The following is a 20,371-nucleotide window of genomic DNA, read 5'->3' on the forward strand; positions in this document are numbered from 1 at the left end:
ACCACTAACACATAAAAGATGCAGACTTAAGAGAATAAGAGCCATGAACTCCCCAAGAAGGCTGTGGTAGTTTTAAAATCCATGCTGAGACCGTTTAACAAAATATTCAGCAGCTAAATAGCTGCTACATTACACTTAAAAAGCCTATTCAGTACCTACATACAGACTCATGTTACAGAATTATGCTTCTTTCTGTTTGCTTCCCTAACCTCATGAAGTACAACAGCGGATTTATTATTGTGTATAGTGTCCATCCAAGCTTTTACAAACACATCCATGAGCCACTTACGGAGCTCAGTGCACTTGCTGACCCATCAGATGACACAACTAAATACAAAGCTTTAAAACACACCAGAAATAATGTAGCCATATCCCAGCAAAGACATCAAATAAAATTTCAGAGTACACCACTACTGCAGCGATACTTTGCATTTCGGCATAGCAAACACATGTAACTCCTTTCTACCAAGCTTTTATTCTTTTTTTTTTTCTTTTTTTTTTTTTTTCTTTTTTTTTCTTTTTTTTTTTTTAAAGAAAGTTGGAAGTTACACCGTATTTTCCAAATTTCAGAAGAAAATCAGTGTACATGCATATTAATTAATTATTAAATTAATTAATATTTTTTAATTTAAATAAATTAAGAAAATAATTAATGATAAATTGTTATATTAATTATTAAATAATATTAATTAATATAACTAATTAATACAATTAAATAATTAAATTATTAAAGAATAAAATAATTAAAGCATTAAATAATGTATGTTTTAATACTGAACTCTGTGGTAGACAATTGGTTGCCCAGAGAGCAACCTGGGTGGAAGCCCCATTCCTGGAAGTTTTTAAAACCAGGCTGGACAGGGCTCTGAGCAACCTGATCTAGTGTGATGTGTCCCTCCCCATGGCAGGGGGGTTGGAACTAGATGATCCTAAAATTCCCTTCTAGCCCAGAAAAGTCTATGATTCTACAATGAAGATTAATTGTTCTAAAAAGCATAGAGGTTCTCAGCAAGTCTGAAGTAAAAGTTGGCATTAAGGAATTGTAAATCTTAAAATCCACAAAAACCCAACATCAGTATTTATCTGGATGGATGGAATATGCTCTGTCAGAATGTTTTTCACCTGAAAAAGGTAGATATGTGCCACAAATATTTTAATAGAAGAGGAAAAATTAAGAACAAAACCAAGATGTGTTTGGGTGGTATTTAGGGAGTGATGCAGTATGAAGTGGAGAAAGGCAGGTGCTAATATTTATTTCAGATGTCAGAAAATTCAGAGAAAAGTGGCTGAATCTACCATAATGGATATATGTTTGAAGAAATCCAGTACCTAGCTCTTTTTTTTTACTTTCTGTGTTATTACAGCCACACATCTTGTCTCCTCTTGTCTCATGTCTATCCAAGATCTCTTTTAAGACTACCTTACTAGTAATATTTAAATCGGATCTTTGCCATGTTTTAGTTTTTCTGCTTTGTCTTTGGTAGCAGTCTCTGACTTGCTCTTCTTACCTCTATGACATGAGATCTTCTGATGGGAGGTGGTAATATCTAACTGTCTTTAAGAGTCACTCTCCACTATCTTCCACTATCTCCACTATCTGCCACTGATAAAAAGCAATTTCTTCTCTTCACTTTCTTGTGCAATTATGGTGATCAGCTATATAAAAGTCCCATTTTCACAACTGTTTAATGATCAGAAATAGAAAAATCCTAAGATAAGAAAACATTTTTTTTTAAGAATGTGTTATACACATTCAGGTCTATATATATGTATGGACTTATGGCTATCTGAATATAAGCAAAGATTTTGCATATATTTTCTTTGTACCACAAGTGTGGGGGAAAACAACCACCAACAACTGTTAAATTGTTGAAGCTTTTCTGTGTCCTCAGTACAGGCTTTCCTGGCCAGAAGACATAGTTGCTGATTAGATTGTCCTAGCTGTGACTTACTCTTTCCACTTCATTCCCTGGCTTATGGAGTAAATATCCTTCAGTGAGCACTGCAGTTCTCACACACATTCCTGTTACTCTGGCATTCAGCCCTTTGTTTTACAGACATTAAAAGCACAAGTCTCATAGTAACAAGTCTACTCTCTTGTTCAATTTTCACAGTTACTTACACAGATGATCTTGGTAGTTTCTGGTTGTTTAAGCTATTTCCTCAAAAAAAGTGCAGTCACTATATATACAGTTAGTAAATTAAACCTAGTTGTCACTGTGAAGCAACAAACTGGAGGAGGGAATGAGATGCAGTGCACTCAAGCAAATTATCTGAATAACAGATATTATCTGAATAAATTTGGGATAACATAATGATTTGTCTTGGAAGGGACCTTAAGAATCATTTGGTTCCAACCTCCCTGCCATGGGCAGGGACATCTCCCATGAGACCAAATTGCTCAAGGCCCCATCCAACCTGGCCTTGAATGCTCCAGGGAGGGGGAAGCCACAACTTCTCTGGGCAACCTGTTTCAGTGCCTCACCACCTTCACATTAAAGAATTTCTTCTTAATGTCTAACCTAAATCTCCCTTCTTTCAGTTTACAGGATCCCTTCTCCTACCACTACATGCAAAAATCATCCCCCCCCTTCCCCCAGGTTTCCTGTAGCCCCCTTCAGGTACCAGAAGGCTGTTGTAAGGTCTGCCCAGAGTCTACTCTTCTCCAGGCTGAACCACCCCAGCTCTCTCAGCCTAACTTCATAGCAGAGGTGCTCCAGCCCTCTGATCAACTCCAGGGCACTTCTCTGTATTCACTCCACCAGCTCCATGTCCTTACTGTGTTAAGGTCTCTAGAGATGATGACTTCAAAACATACATGAAAAACCACAACCTTCCCAGGTGGAGGGAGATATTTTCCCAAGAAATACTACATTTATAAAAAACCACAGCCATTATTTAAAAAAAGAAAAAAAAGCTTTTGGAGATTAATTTTTGTTTCCTATTTATGTATTTTCCAGTGCCAGAAAGTATTTTTCTTACAACTCTATCCAAAGTCTCATGTTCAAGATTAAAATTACAATCCAGTATCAAGCAGAAATGGCAAACTACTTCTCCTGCAGTCCAGGAGTGAAACTTTACCACATTTTGATATTGTGTGACCTGACAGGGCAGTGTCTCCTATACGGACCCACAACATTCTAAGTCTGCCCAACAGAATCTACAGGTACAAACTATTTTCTTTTCAGATTACTCTAGCAGTTTGCCCCCCCTGGTGACTAATGTCATAGACAGATTTTTACTTCAGGACAGGTCAGTAAGTTTGAAGCACAGATGCCATTCTGCATCATACTGTGATCTGAAAGAATGGCTCACATCATGGATAAACATCTTTTGCCTTTATTTCTTCTATCAATCCCAGTTCATTACACGGAATACAAATTGTTGCATTCTAAATAATAAAGAAATTACTGGTTTCAAAAATTGTCTGTAATACAGTTAATTATCAGAGGCTGTGTGAAAAAGGTGTTCTTCACTAGCTTCAAACCTATAAAACAAATATCACAGTGTATACTATACTAGTTTGTTTTTTTTTTTAAATGGAGAGCAGGAATTCCTCTTTCCCTCACTGAGGCTGAGGCATTTTTATGCCATCCTGCTGCTAAGACAGTCTTTTTATATTTTTTTCAGTAGTTTTTCAATATAGACCATATCTACCTTCTAGTTATCTTGATTCTGCATGATCCTTATAGAGATAAACCACTGTGAACCAAAAACCTGTGCCTTACCTAAACTAGTATCTGGGATATAGTTACAGAGGGACAAAAGTCAGGGATGGCTGGCAAACCTCTGTGAGAAGCTATACTCAGGCTGTTAAGCTGGCTGTGCCTAAGCCCCATCCCCTAAGCTATGTTAAGATGCTTCAGACACTAAAACAGATATTGCAAGGAGCAGATGGCTTGCTTGCTTGCCTTGTCTCTCTGATTCATCTTCCCACTGAAAAATGCAAAAGAAGAACCAAAATTCTAAACTCCGAAGCACTGTAAAACTTCCTAATTTTTCACCTATTAAGAAATTATACCAGGTACTGTGAAGATCATATGGTCAGCACCTCCCAAAAAAAAGAAGGATACCCTGCAACACTTAAAATTCTTATTTTAGTATAACTCAGAGTATAATAATAGTTTTCTGCACATCATTTGCAAGGCTTTCATTGTTGGGATTGCTTTTCAAGTTTCTTGAGACTGCCACTCTACCCCAGACATGCATGTATTTCTTGCTTTCAATCCCACTGAGGCTACTGAGTAAAGAAACTAATAGGGTGCCTCACTGTTCCAGTTGGAGGCCTAGATGCTATTCAGCAATATGGGGAACAGATCTGTCCTTCTTTCAGTATGTTTCTTACAAATCAGCTGGCAACTCTTAGCTGGTAATTGCAGCCTAGGAACCGTGAAACAGCCAGGGCTCCCAACTTGCTAGTCCTGTTCCCATAGCATACATCTGCCCCTGTGCCACCACTTTTGTTTTGTTTTGGTTTTGTTTGTTTGTTTGTTTTGGTTAGGACTTTGTTCTAGTCCTTTTGCTTCATTTTATGTGTCTACCAGATTTGTTATTTGAAGTAAGACTTCACAGCAGATAAGCCCAATACTCATAATGGGAAAAGTAAACTCACAGCCTTAATAGGTGTTAGGATCAGTACCACTGCTACACTTGTACACTTGCTTTGTTTGTTTAAAAATAAAGAAATAAAAAAAAGGTACAGAAACTTCCAGAAAAAAACATCCTAACTCCATGGAAGGTGCACATAAGAAAATTAAGTTCTCCAGAGTGAAAAACTGATTTCAACTTGAGAAGATGAAGCAACTCCTACACCTGACAGTTACATGTGGCTTAGTATACAGTAAGACATATGTGACACTGCCGAACTTCTACAGAGGTGCAAGACATTCACTGGCATCAAGGCATCAGTGAGAATGGCAGGGGGACCCAGCACAGGGACACAACATTTCTGTGACATAACAGGAGAAGGAGAACCCATACAATATAGCATCCTGTTTGTAACAACTGCAACACTCAAACCTTCCCAAGAAACTACCAGAGGACAACTGAATGATACAATAAGGTGTAACACTTGCTCACCACCTGAGGAGGGCAGTAAATTTTACACGGCTTTAAAGATTTTAACTTTAAAGCATGTCAACATAAAGAAAGTAGTGCAATACCAAAACCCACTGGTATTATGTAATTTTAGTTTGGCTTTCAACCCACACTTTACTCATTTTTCATGCTGTGGATAGTGTTTTCTGATCAGGTGGTCTGACTGCAGAGAGCTCCAGGTCCTCTTAAAAATCACCATTCAGAAGGCTGCATGTAAAGTGTAATTTTACAAAAAAGCACATCAAAGAACTGAGTGCTAGTCCAAGGCAGCACCGCAAAGCTGTTCAGTATGAACAGTCCTCATGAGTCCTCCCATGCATTTACAAAATCACTGCCCTCCCATAAATCATTTTATTTTTGCTATGCCTTGAGCCACTTTTCATGAGAGAAATGGCCTACCTTTTTGCACTGTGGACTTCAATAAATTGCTTTGTATGTCTGTATAGCCACTAACTTAAGTCTTTAGCTCAGATTTTTTCCTCTTTTGTTGGCTTTTAGAAAACAATAATGACACTTTCTGTCAAAGTAGAAATAAATAATTTTATTTTCCAGTGCTAGTTTTTTGTAGTGGAAATGTCTTTTTTTATAGGAGTCGCAATGCAAGACATGCCTATGTCATTCTTCCTAGAAGATATTTTGGATATACTGTTTCTGTACATACTGCCCATTTTGCATTTTTAAATTCCTGGCAATGGGCTGGTATTGCAAGCCAGACTTCCAGAACAGCCACTTAATCCCACTTGCCTGTTGCATGCATCAGACATAGGCACAAGCTCTGCTGAAGTCCACCTTTATGTCTACCCAGCACTCCCTGTAGCTCTCTTCCAGTTATCCCAGCCCTCACAGCTGGCTGTAGCAGATGCAAGCCCAGACTTCAGTTACTAATTATATTACTAATACAAGTTCTTTTAGGCCTAAGGGTTCCCCGAGGGCTCAGGTCACATACTCTGGCTTCTGAACAATGGATGACATCCTTTGCCTGTGTGCAGTGTGTAAGGGAAGGAGGACAAAAGCCTGAGTAGTAAAGGTTTATTTGGAGAGAGACACTAAATACATGCTGCTCTGAAATAAGGATCAGCAACAAGGAAAGATGTGGCAGTTTCACCGAAAATCTTGAGTAAAGAAGTCAAAATTTATTATCCAGCTCCTTCCCTAATCCCTCTATGCCTCTTGCCACTATAATTTTTATTTATTTATTACTAGCATTCCTTAACTGAGAAAACTAAGAATACTTGGGATTGGATTCTAAGGCTTGCCTGCATCTATTTCTAGATGATAATGTTGCCCGTAGTCAAGACACAAACCAACAGAGTTAGTTTATGTGGTGCTTTATTCAGGGCCCGGGAAGCCTGAGGACTAGCGTCCAAAGTCAGAGTTCCGAAGACCCTCGTTTTCTGTTCAGCTTTTATACTCTTTTACAATGAAGCCTACGTGCAGAACTTCAGTTACAAAACAATCACACATATCATGTAGATAACAGTAGCTAGACATCCCCAAGCCACAAATCTTATACTTGCTTAACTTAAGCTATTGTTTAACTGACCCCCCCCACCAACCCTTATCTTCAGTTCAAGGTGTCAGTTTACTCCTCCTACTTGATCCCCTCTTCTCAGCACATTCAGACCTTAGCATCTACTTGACCCCTCCCCTAGTCCTTAGCATCTACTTGATCCCCTCTTCTCAGCACATTCCTTGCCCCAGTCCAAACTTTAGCATAACTACTTCTATTTCTTCCACTATTTGCAACAAGTCCCCCCTTTTGAGCATCCTTCGATCTTCCTTCAAAAGGATGCTCAACCCCTCAAGCTGCTGGTGAATTGTCTTGTGGGAGGATCACTTCTCTTCGGGTCATGGCCTTCATCACCCTCCAAGTGTGTTGGCCTTCTTTTGCAATCATTCCTAAAAGACACTTGTATAGTACTAAAGCAACCATAACGATTATGATCATGATTCCATATTGTACAATTGATGATATCCAACCAGAGACCTGGATCCCTAGGGAGCTGAGTACTGCTCCAACCCAATTGTGTTCTGCCTCTTTTTGAACATCGTAGACCTTGTCCTCAATTTGTTTTAATTGACTAATATCTTTTTCTACCTCCTGGGTGACATTTGGGATGTGTACGCAACAATGCCCATCCTTATCATGCAGATACCCACAGACACCATGCTCTTTTAGTAATATCATGTCCAAGGCCATTCTATTTTGTATGGTCATCCTAGTAGTGGCCTGCAACTGTAAATTCAGGTCCCTAAATCCTTTCTTTGTTACTGCTGCCAACCTTTCGGTCTGTCCCAATAATTTGAACAACATTTCCTTGTGTTTTGAATCCAGCCATAATAATTAGGCTTCAACTTACAATCAGCCTCGGTCATTACTTGAGTGGTCATACATAAATCCTTCCATGCCTCTACTGTCTTAGGGACAAACCGGCATGTCCAGGAAACATTCCTCAACGACTCTGGCATTTCAGTCACAGGTATTATTCCCCATGGTATGGGTTCACCTGCTGCCTTGGGTAATGGTAAACAAGCTGTGATTTCTGTTACATTTTGCATAAGGCCGAAGTCTCTAATCAGTCCTATTACCAAATTTTCTTGGCCTCTACCCTTGATCAATCTTCTGTCATCAGTAACCTGTCGCGTCACCCTCCTATTCTTTTCTACATAGGATGTGGTCATTGTAAGAAACTGCACATCCCCATAATCAACACTGTCCCGTACCTGCACTAAGCAAGTATACTTTCCTTCGTTTTTCCGAGTTACATCGGGTAGCTGCAAGATAGTTGCTCCTTCCTGGCGCGACTCATCCCAAACTGTCTTTACCCCTTTCATAATTAATTTATCCTCCATATCCCATCTCCATTTTACGATAATTTCGGTGGATCCAGCTCCCTGGTCATCAGTAAACAAACAGGTCAGATTAACATCAGATCCCTCAGGCATCAGCAGGTAAGGTTCAGGTACATTAACCTTTACAGAGGTTTCTGTTAATAAAATCAAGATTAGGAAAATCAGTATCCCTACGGTCTGCTTCTGAACACCATCCTTGTTGGAGACAAAGGCTCTACAGACCATTGCGTGGGGACCTTCTTGACCCTGGTGTAGTGAATCCAGTTGTCGACTCCGTTGACCTTGACGGCCGTGTAGGTGGTCATGATCGCCTTCTGAGGACCGTCCCACGTCTCCTTCAGTGGTTCCACTGACCAGTTCCTTATGTAGACTTGGTCTCCTGGAAGGATGTCATGGGCCGGATTTTCCAGGGGTAACGGTCGGTTCCACTGCAACGCTCCTCGGAGTGCTGTAAGAGTCTTACTCAGAGACAACACATAATTTAGTATCACCTGATCCCCCACCAAATGAGGGTCCCCCTGGTAAGTAGCAGCATGGTGGGGTTTGCCGTACAAAATTTCATACGGACTTACCCCTATCCTTTCCCTTGGTTTAATCCTAACTCTTAACAGAGCTAAAGGCAACGCCTGCGGCCACTGGATTTTTGCTTCTTGGCAAATTTTCTTAATTTGATTTTTCAATGTTTGATTCATCCGCTCTACCTTAACACTTGATTGGGGTCTCCAGGGCGTGTGCAGATTCCAAGTTATTCCTAACATTACAGAAATCTCCTGCACGATCCCTGCAGTGAAATGAGGACCCCTATCAGATGATAGCCCCAACGGCACCCCAAATCTAGGGATGATTTCTTTCAAGAGTGTTTTTACCACTTCCTTTGCCTGATTGGTCCTGCAAGGGAAAGCTTCTGGCCATCCCGAGAATGTGCACACATACACCAACAGATGTTTGTATGCTTGGGCTTTTGGTAACTCAGAGAAGTCTATTTGCCAATAATCTCCTGGTTGGGGACCTACCTGTAACTTACCCATTTGTACCTGCCTTCTTACCACTGGGTTGTTTTTGATACACACCAGACACATTGCGTTTACTCTTTTTGCCAATGTTAACATCTGGTTTGAGAATATTTCGTTTCTCAAAAATTTTACCATTGCCTCTGCACCTCAGTGACACTTATTGTGTTCTGTTTCCAGTACTATCCTCATGATCCTTACCGGCAGGATCACCTGTCCTGTTGGGGTCACATACCAACCCTTGATGTTCTTTCGTGCCTGCAACATCCGTGCCAGCTTCTCGTCCTCTGGCGAGTAATGTGGTTTGTCTTCCAAGTGTGCAGCAGCAGGGTTGCCCCGAGCCGGTACCAAAGCTAATTGAGTCCATACCTCTCTGGCAACCTGCTTTGCCACTTGGTCCGCTTGTCGATTTCCCTGGAACTCTTTTCCTGGATCGTTCCGATGTCCTTTGACGTGCATCACTGCAACTGCCGATGGTTTGTAAATTGCTTCCAGTAACATGATTATTTCTTCACTCGATTGACGACCCCTGTGAATTAAGAAGTCCCCGCTCCTTCCACAGAGCCCCATGCACATGTACTACTCCAAATGCATATTTGGAATCAGTCCATATGTTGACTTTCTTCCCTTGGCTCAGCACCAGGGCTCTTACCAGAGCCCCAAATTTCTGCCTTCTGCGCTGATGTGCCCGGGGGCAATGCTTTTGCTTCCACTATCTGCTGCAAGGTGACCACTGCATACCCTGCATACCTGGTACCTTTTTCCACAAAGCTGGACCTGTCCGTGAACAGTTCCCAATCAGGGTCCGGCAGCAGCTCATCCTTCAGGTCCTTCCGGCTGGCGTATACTTGTTCGATTACCTCCACGCAGTCATGTTCCAGCTCTCCTTCTTCCTGGGTGGACCTGAGGAATTCTGCTGGATTAAGGTGATTTGTTATTTTCAGCTCCACATCATCCTGTTCCCTCAATTGGGCCTGGTATTGGAGCATCCTGCTTGATGAGAGCCAATGGCCCTCCTTTTGTTCCAATACTGTTATGACCATGTGAGGTACATAAACTGTCATGTGCCTGCCTAATGTTAGCTTGCGTGCTTCTTGGATCAGGATTACTGTGGCTGCCACTGCTCTTAGGCATCCTGGCCATCCTCCACTTACTGAGTCCAATTGTTTAGAAAAGTACCCAACCGACCTTTTCCAAGACCCCAGTTTTTGAGTGACCATCCCCAAGGCCAACTTTTGCCTTTCATGTACATACAGTTGAAAGTCCTTGGTTAGATCCGGCAGGCCCAGGGCAGGTGCTTCCTTGAGGGCCTGTTTTAATTCCCGAAACGCTTTATCTTCCGTGGGTCCCCACTTAAATCTCGGTTCCTTCACAACCTCATACAGTGGTTTGGCTGTCAGCCCAAAGTCGGGGATCCACAGTCGACACCAGCCAATCATTCCTAGAAAAGATCTTAGTTCCTGATTATTGCGGGGTACTGGAATTGCACATATGGCTTGTATGCGATTTACTCCTAAACGACGAACCCCCTGCGAAATTTCACATCCTAAATAGATGACCTTTTGTTTGACCAGCTGTGCCTTTTCTCTGGATACCCGGTATCCAGCTTGTCCCAGCATATTTAGTAATGCAATGGTTAATTTGAGGCAGAGACCCTGTTCTGTGGTACCCAGGAAAATATCGTCCACATACTGCAACACCACATAAGAGAAAGGCGAATCTTTTACCTGGGTAGTCTTCCATTCCTCAAGTTCCTTGGCCAGCTGGTTACCGAATATGGTGGGTGAGGATTTAAATCCTTGAGGAAGCCTGGTCCATGTGAGTTGGCGCTTCCGTCCCGTGTTGGGGTTCTCCCACTCGAATGCAAAGATGTTCCTGCTTTCAGGCGCCAGGGGTATGCAGAAGAAGGCATCCTTTAAATCGATTACTGTAAACTACTGAAATTTCTCAGAAACAGATGTTAACAATGTGTACGGATTTGCCACCACGGGATGTATATCTTTGGTGATAGAGTTGATTGCCCTGAGGTCCTGTACTAACCTGTAATTGTCGTTAGGCTTTTTGAGCGGGAAGATAGGAGTGTTGAATTCAGATTCACACTCCTGCAAAATTCCTAAACCTAAGAATTGAGTTATCATGGGGGCTATTCCCTTCCTAGCTTCTAGACTGATGGGATACTGCCGTACCCTCACCGGTTGAGCCCCTTCTTTTAATTCCACTACCACTGGTACTGCCGCTTTTGATTTACCTGGGGTCCCTGTTTCCCACACCCATGGCGTGACTGCTTGTTCAATTTCCTGTGGTATCTCTCCCTTCCCTACTTCTTTAATTACAAACAATTTTGCCAGGTTTTCCTCTGGTATTTCTAGTTTTACCCTACCCTTTTCAAAAATTATTCTTGCCTGCAATACTGAGAGCAAGTCTCTCCCGTGCAGAGATTCCGGGCTGTTTGGCATATACAGAAATTGATGATCAAATTCCTTTCCCCCAAATTTTATATCGAGTGGCCGCAGGAATGTTCTTTCTTCAACCTCCCCAGATACCCCAACAACCAATACTGTAGAGTCGCTTAGAGGTCCCTTTAATTTGTTCATTGCCGAGTAACTAGCCTTCCCGCGAACGGATTCATTCCGTTTGCTCCATTGCCCGGGAAGCCTCCGCCCATCGGGGTTCCCTGATTAAGTGGGCATTCATTTTTCCAATGTCCCTGTCCCTTACAAAAGGCCTTTGTTAGGTCCTAACCTTCCGCGTCCCCCTGTACCCTGGTTCCCAAAGCCCCCGAAGCCTTTCCCCAATCCAGCGCCACCTCTCCTTCAGGGACCTCCCCGGCCACCGCGCCGGGCCCCACCGGCCCCGACGTCAACCCTGGCGACCCGAGCGGGACGAGCTCCGCCTGAGCGGGCGCTCCGGGGGCGGGGAGCTTCGGAGCGCTCCCCGAGTCTCCATTTAGGGGGACGAAGGCCCGGGCAGGCTTTCTGGCATCTGCCCGCTGCGGCCTGCGAGGCACCCCAGCCGCGCCGGCCCCGCGGACCGTCGCCTCCGCCGCCGGGCGGGGAGACGGCGGCCCGGCCGGCGATTGATCGCGCAGACAGCCTCCCGCCCGTGCGGGGTGACCGGGGGAGAGGCCCGCGCCTCCCCCCCCCGACGCCGCCGGCGCCCTTTCTCCTTCTCTGTAGAATCCATAATAGTGTCCAGCAACATCTGCAAATCATTCCAATCAGGATTCTGAGTTTTTATTACCAGTTTCACAACCCGAGCCACTTTCTCAGGATTTTCCCTGTACGCCCCCGCCGATTGTTTCCATATTATTAAATCATTCGGTGAAAAAGGAACCTTTATCATCACCTTCCCTCCATCCGCTCCCACTGCCCCTCGCAGCGGAGCCATCAACTGAGGCTGCGAAAAACCGCCTCCTTTCTCCAGCCTCCCTCTCCGAGTCCGCTCCGCAAGCGGCGTTCTCGGCTGATCAACCCAATCCTCCTGCTCTATCCCCTCCTCGGATGGGGAAGGAAGAGGGACCCTAGTCGTATTTACCGGGGGAGCCTCAGGAGGTGGAAGCGGCGGCGCACTCGGGGAGACCAACAAAGACACATCCTCCTCCTCCTCCGAGAACCGTATTTTACGCTCTTTACAACCAGGGCATTTATCACATTCTACTTTCATGGTTTTTAACACCAACAATCCACAAGCCTTTTGCCACTCAGGTTTTCCTTTCAGATAATAGAACAAATCCAAGTACTGTATCTCATCCCATTTCTCAGTTTCCCGCAAGAAACTCATCATAAGACTTAATATTTCAGGGGTTATTGTACCATTCCGTGGCCACTGCATTCCCCCCGTTTCATATTCAGGCCACACATGATTACAATAATCTGTCAAGGTTTTCCTCCGCAATTCCTGCCCAAAATTACCTTCTTTCCAATGTGTTTTTTGTTTGTTTGTTTTTGTTTGTTTGTTTTTTTGGGTTTTTTTTTTGGTGTTTCTTTTTGGGTGGTTGTTTTTTTTTGTTTTGTTTTTTTTTTTTTTTGTTAACAGCCGAGAGGCGAATCCTCAGGAACATCATTGTCATTACGAGACAGAGCTCTGAAAGTTTTAAACGGCAGCACGCTGACACTTATACTTGCGCGCACTCACACACACACACATACAAAACCAATATACGGCCGATTACCAATACCAAATACCAAACTTGCCTATACTCGTCGCCGCGAGTGGCAAGTGCTGGGTCTGCACAGCTTTCTACTTGCTGTGTCTTATGACCAGCGCCCAATACCAAATACCAAACTTGCCTATACTCGTCGCCGCGAGTGGCAAGTGCTGGATCTGCACAGCTTTCTACTTGCTGTGTCTTACGACCAGCGCCTAGGCTTCCAAACAACCAACCAACCCTTAATACCAACCGTCCTATAAGGAATAAAGCACCTTCGGGCTTACCTTATGGTCGTCCGTCAGGCGCGGGGTCGGGCACGGGTTGATGTCTCTCCCAGGAATCACCTGGTGCCGGCTTGGAGTGGATCAGCACGTGAACCGCCCCAGCTGCCTCCGGAGTCCCATCTGGGTCGCCAGAAAACTGTTGCCCGTAGTCAAGACACAAACCAACAGAGTTAGTTTATGTGATGCTTTATTCAGGGCCCGGGAAGCCTGAGGACTAGCGTCCAAAGTCAGAGTTCCGAAGACCCTCGTTTTCTGTTCAGCTTTTATACTCTTTTACAATGAAGCCTACGTGCAGAACTTCAGTTACAAAACAATCACACATATCATGTAGATAACAGTAGCTAGACATCCCCAAGCCACAAATCTTATACTTGCTTAACTTAAGCTATTGTTTAACTGACCCCCCCCACCAACCCTTATCTTCAGTCCAAGGTGTCAGTTTACTCCTCCTACTTGATCCCCTCTTCTCAGCACATTCAGACCTTAGCATCTACTTGACCCCTCCCCTAGTCCTTAGCATCTACTTGATCCCCTCTTCTCAGCACATTCCTTGCCCCAGTCCAAACTTTAGCATAACTACTTCTATTTCTTCCACTATTTGCAACAATAACACTCAGGGATTCAAGCTGAATTCCAGCAAAAGAAACAGGGCACTCGCCTTAACATAGTCCTAAATTTTTTTTTTTTTTTTCCCATTGCCACATCCTTTTCACACTCCCCATCTCTTCTTTCCCAAAAACTTTCTGCTTATTCTGGACTAGCTTCTGGACAACTTTTGAAGGATAATGAGAAAAAGCTTCCCCAGGCAGCTCCTTTCCTTTCTGCCAGCCTGGCAATGATCGTGGTCAGAACAATGCTAAGGATCTCCTTTCTTATTTACTACATGGTATGAAAAGGGAAGTCTGGCCTCCCACAGAAACAATATGGCTTGGTAAATAAATACAGATGCTGAGGTCTGACAACAATTAACTTGAAGGGTGGCTCCCCCTAGAGGGGTGTGGGGATGGCATTGCCCCGAATCTGTTCTAAGAGGTTCATTTACACCTCGTGTCAATCCAGGACATGGCTTAAACTGCATGTGTTGTCACACTTAAGCACCAAAATGCATTGGTAGAATTAGTATCTACTTACATGCTGAAAGCTTTCAAATTAAGGGCCTAGAAGCTCATTTTAACACAAAAAAGTAAGTTCTAGATTTTCTTTAATTGTCCTAAATTAGGGCACTTTATACAATGAGATAAGCAGATTTTGTAACCAAATGCCTAACATACAAGTTTACTTCTTACCTTAAATCCTGTAAGATGAGGTTTGCACCGTAAGAATTTAATTTAGCTTCAAAAAAGGCAAAAGGACAAAGAATTCCATGTCAGTCCTTTAAAGCCGGGATTTATCTCTAAAAATCACTAAATACTTTGTTCAGCAGCAACCCTCTTTTGCACAATACATATTACTGACATTGTGGCCCCTTTAGCACAGCAACTGTGAAACTTTCAGAAATACCTTTCTCTGCAAGCACCTATGATTTCTGCATGAAACATATTGCTATTTCCAACAGCAGCAGTTCTAACCAGATCAAGTCAGTGCCTCAGGACTTTGGCCCTTCTTCTGGCCCCCCAATCCTTTCTCATGCTTGTTTTATGACAAAAAGCACAAACCAAAAGCACTGGATGCTCCTTCCACACAGCACATCTCATCTTTATCACATCTTCATTTAAATCTCATCATGCCCTCTCAGACTCAGCACTACATCTGCACGCTTTGTAGGAAATAAGTGCAATCAAAAAATGTAAGAGATGTGACACCTGATGAACCTTGATTTTTTTATTTTTAGCTAACTATTTTGTCAGCAGATGGTGAGGACCAAGACAGTTCTAGGACCACTCTCTGTCAAATACAAATCCAAAGTCTTTGTTAATCACAAAATCTTAAAAGAACAAATTAAGTCAGTTCCAATCTGCTACTGGCCTTTGCCATCTTTACATTGCACTCAAGAGTTACTGTACAGCAGCTGTAGGATGAAGCTCAGGGGAAAATGCCCAAAGTTAAATTCTTGTCTACTCCCAAGCCCATGTTTTCCCCAGGGAACATTCAAAAAATAGCTCTCACCGTTTCCACTGCAATGAGGAGAGTTGCTAACATCACATGAATTTTAGCCCTGACCCACACAATAAATCCCTATCTCATTATTCACTCACACAAGTAAACATTAGCTGAATTCAACTATTATTCCGAACCAGGTAAGATCAGGCTAAAAATGACTGGCTTAAGTGGAAAATGATGTAAATATTGCTTAGGTTCATGCTGGGGTTTAGTAATTAATTCCTCTTTGAGTAAAGCTTGTGTAGATTAATGCTTTGGCAAACGGGAGCAGTTTGTAAACATGTGGCTCACAGTGGTTCGTTCAGTCAGCATAAATCTTAAGCAAGACTATGACCAAGCAGCTTCTCTGCACCAGAGCTTGCATGACAGAAAACACAGGCAGCACCTGTTGGCAATGGAGCCGAGAGCCTGAAATCTATAGGGCAAATCTATAGAGCCAGGGATTAATAGCGAAGAGCAAAATGCTTTTAGTTATTAAAGGGAAATAGTGTATCTACAGATAGCTTAACTGTTATCTGTGTCTGTATAGCTAAAATGCTGTTTCATCCATTGTTGCTAACAAGCAAATTATTTTCCCCACTTCCAGAGTATTTGATTCTTTCATCTTTTGCAGTTGAGACTGCACTCAAGTATGAGCTCATTAAAATACCACATTTAGAGTCCTTAGCATTGATGGAAAGACAGCTGTTTGTCAGAAAGTTAAAAAAAGACATCAAAAACACTTTCAAATCAAAATAAGTGGAAAACTAAATCTATTTCATTTTTCAGTAACTTCGTATTTTATTCAAGAGTTTAGCAACATAGGTTACATCATGCTTACAGTTGCTAACAAGAACTTCATTAGAAGCTCAATTAATATTACTTCTTTTTAAGATTTCAGTTTTGAAAGAAAGAAACAGAGATACTATCTTACCCTGAATACCTCTGTTTTGTTGCATTTGTAATTTGACCTGAAATAATTCAGACACATTTACATTAATTTATTTTTGCTTATTCATCTGCATAAATAGTCAAGATTAAAGTTTACTTACTCTCTCTTCCTATGTGATACATCTCAAACTTCTCACACCATGAAGCTTCTCAGAAGTGCTCATTGTAAGATAAATTCAAAGGAATTTTGGCTAAAGGAAGGGAAGGTTTCTACATTTTCTTCCCTAGATTCTGTGTTTGTCGGTATGACAAGGAAACTGCAAATTCCTTGGGGTAAATGCAAATCTTCTAAGTTTTGTTTAGCAGTGAATAAGCAGATAATGCTTTGTAAATAAATGAAACTTAGCTTGTATGTCATGCTTTGCAAAATGTGCCTCAAAAAACGAATTTACATGTAAAACACATGCTTTCTTTTATTCTATGACTGTGTCATCAACCCGTGTGTTTCTGAAGGTGCCATTTAACAAGCCCGTCTCCTACACTGAAAAGTGATTTTGAATTATTTTCTCTTGTAGTGTTTTAGTTGGCAATAGCTGATCTTTTGATGTCTAGTGACAAGGCAATTGGTTTTTCAAAGATACCATTTTTACAAAAAGACAATATTTTTTAAAGAAAAAAATACTCAAAATTCAGCTCTTTCCCCTTTTTTTCACCCTTCAGACAAAAGAAGCTAAACATATTCTCACTGCACTTTCCTTGACACAGGATGATATACTAATATGAGAATAAGAAGAGTTTATATTTCTCAGCAGGAAAAAATGTAGACTTTTTTTTTAATATTTGCATAAAGATTTCCCTCTGAACTTGAATTCTGTAGGGCAAGAGTTTTTCATGAAACTCCCAAGACTTGCACTCTTGAGATCACTCCAGATGTGATAAGAATACGGGAATACTTAAAACCAGTGGTAGTTCCTTACACTAACTAGTTTTACATGCATACGTGTTATGCAAGACTGCATGCAATAGAGACCTGATAGTCCCATTGCTTTTCCATCAGCAAACACAATAATGGTTTTAGTCGTTGTCAAGTGAACTTGGCACTAACCAAAAAAATCAAACCTGACATAAAGACCCAGGAATGGAAAATAATTGCTGTCAACAAAACATATAAAATCCATTTCCTATTTAGTAATTTTCAAGGAAATCACTGAAATGCTTCACTAGTGAAGAAAAAACACAAGATAGAAATAAATCAAAACAGTTCAGGTAAAATTTGACTGGACAGCATTATTCCCCCATATCCAAATCCAAAAGAAATACTGAAAATAAAAATAGTAAGAACAAGTGTAAAAAGTGAACTAGGTGTTAGCCTTAACGAGAAATAAGGGCCATGGAAGCTTGGAGCAGGTGATGATCTCAGTTGGGATTTTAATCTCTGTGTTATTGTGAATTCTGTATTGAAATCAACCCCGAGATGCAGATTTTTGTGCACGCCGAAGATAAGCTTGGTACAGGACTGTGATAGTGAAACAGCTGGATGATAACATGTCAGCATGCACTGGTACTCTTAGGGCTTCATCGTACTATTTATTATACTATTGTCTAAGTCTTACCATTGCTATCTTTTTCTTCAGGGGTTACATGCACAGTATATTTAGAGCTCTCTGGAGTGGTGAATCTCCTAGCCAGACATCACAGCCAGACTCTGGACCCCTATCCCTAAGATAACATCAGTTGCCATCACAGAATCATAGCATGGTTTGGGTTGGACAGGAATTTAAAGATCATCTAGTTCCAACCTCAGTGCATGGGAAGGGACAAGATGTTCCTCCAACGTTGTCTACAGCTGCAGGAATTTGGAGTGTGGTCTTACTAATCTAGAAAATTGCATCCAGCTGTAGCAAGTCCCAGATTCTTGAGAAAAGTATCTTACTTGCATTGTGGACAGCTCTAAGATACATAAGAATAGGTAGTTGTCCATTTTGAATGGCCTTGAAACAGCTCCATCAAGGTCCATGCTCATACTTCATATGAGTACACCCCTGTTCACAATCATGCAACAAATTACTTATGTTACTTTGTCCATAATGAAGTTTAAAATAATTCATATTTATATCGAAAGGGACAACATTTATCAACAGCAAATACTGGATTCCATAAGCAACATATAATGAATATGAATTCTTTTGAAGTTCATTTATCACTTGAAAAGTAACTTTTGCCTTCTGAAGATAAAGAATGTCTCTCAAGGCTAGTATGTGAAGGGACAGAGAAGTGGGTCACTACCTCACTGCCAGCATGCTCTGGTTTAGAGTTCGTCCTATGTGTAAGGATATGAGGAGACTCAGGCCAAATTCCATAAGGTCCCAGCAGGTCTAAGGGTAGAATGATCATGATATTCCTCCAGCCACACTTTTAAAACAGTCCCTTAAATTCATTCAAATCTCAACAAAATGAATGCACACATACCACTTTGCACATCATAAAGCATCACTGATGGCACAGAAAGCATCCAGGAGCATAGAAATGCTAGAACTTGGCTAAGAACATTGGCTCTGTTGCAGGCAAACCTACATGAAGTTAATTGCTGCCAAAGGACAAAATAACTCAAAAAAAGAGCTCAAAGTCTTGCCTCAGGGGCCACAAAACTCTGGGGGTTGTGGAGAAGTTATGGATAGCCAGAAGGAAAAGCTAAGATAAAATTATTATCTGCCTTCAGCAATGCATTATACCAACCTCCTTCACCCTCCAAAACATTACCCTGTCTTAGAAAAGAAGTAATTAAAGATTCTCCTCTGTATCTCCTGAGCAGGACAAGACTTGACCTCCTATCAGTGGTTGCTGGTGAGGCAGGTATAGAGGAAGGTTTAGGATGTAAGATTTGCGTAACCTGTTAATTTCCACAAAGCCAAGGATTCCGTCTGTGCTTCCAAAAGGATTTTGTGAACATCTTGTCCCCTCCACTACATCAAACAACTTATCTTCAGACAGCCTCACCCCTGTGGAAATTTCTAGAGTCTACTCTGTTAAAAATGCTGACTCAATGTTTCAGCAGTAAAACTTTTATTGAGAACGTGACAGCTATATAAGTAAAGTGTGCTGGGCAGCCAAAGGAAGGCTTTAGGAAGTTTGGTGAAATCAATCTGGAGCCTCTCAAAGGGTCTCTTAGCGAGCTCTCTCCACCCGGTACTCGATCTCTCAAGTGAGACTTATTTACCTTTTTACAGATCAAACAATTTCCCAATTTATTTTTAATTACCATATAAAGTCCAATGCAAGCATACCGAAGTTCGAAATGATCCGCTGTAGCAGGAAGAGCCTTTCTTGCTCCTGAGGCTCTACGAGCTGCTGGCTTCTCCATTGCCTTGCACAAGAGTGAGCTGAGTGAGCTTCCTCTCTGGGGGCATGTGTCCCACCTTTATTGGCCCCCTGGTAATAGGGGGCCTGCCCTAACCAGGCACAGGTGGACTCACACCCACTCTTTGGCAACTCGAGGCACCTGGTTTATCTTGTTTCTCTACAATCCGCCATAGCCTGTATTCCCCAATGAGTATGGACATGTAATTTTTCTAACACCCTCTGTGCTAATGCTTTAGGCAATATTTGACGATTATCTGGGAGATACCACTTACCATCTCATTCAATTGCTCCTACTTGTTGCGGTTTGTCTGTTTCATTTTTGGTGAAGCTGGTTTTAGACCCTTCATGTTGGGGTTCAGCTGACTCTCTTTCAGAAATTAAAAACAAAGCTGCTTGTTTTGCTGCCTCATCTGCCAAGTCATTTCCTCGGACATTATAGGATAAGCCGCGTTGATGAGCTTTTAAATGAACCACAGCAATCTTCTTGGGACCCCGAAGAGCTTTTAATACTGCTCTAATTAATGCCTCATGCGAAAGATTTTTACCATGCGTATTAATCAAGCCTCTTTCCTCCCAGATTTTTCCAAATGTATGTAGGACTCCAAAGGCATATTTAGAATCTGTGAATATTCCAATTTGGCCTTTCA

The sequence above is a fragment of the Calypte anna genome, chromosome Z (assembly GCF_003957555.1).
Source record: "Calypte anna isolate BGI_N300 chromosome Z, bCalAnn1_v1.p, whole genome shotgun sequence".
Taxonomy (NCBI): Eukaryota; Metazoa; Chordata; class Aves; order Apodiformes; family Trochilidae; genus Calypte; species Calypte anna.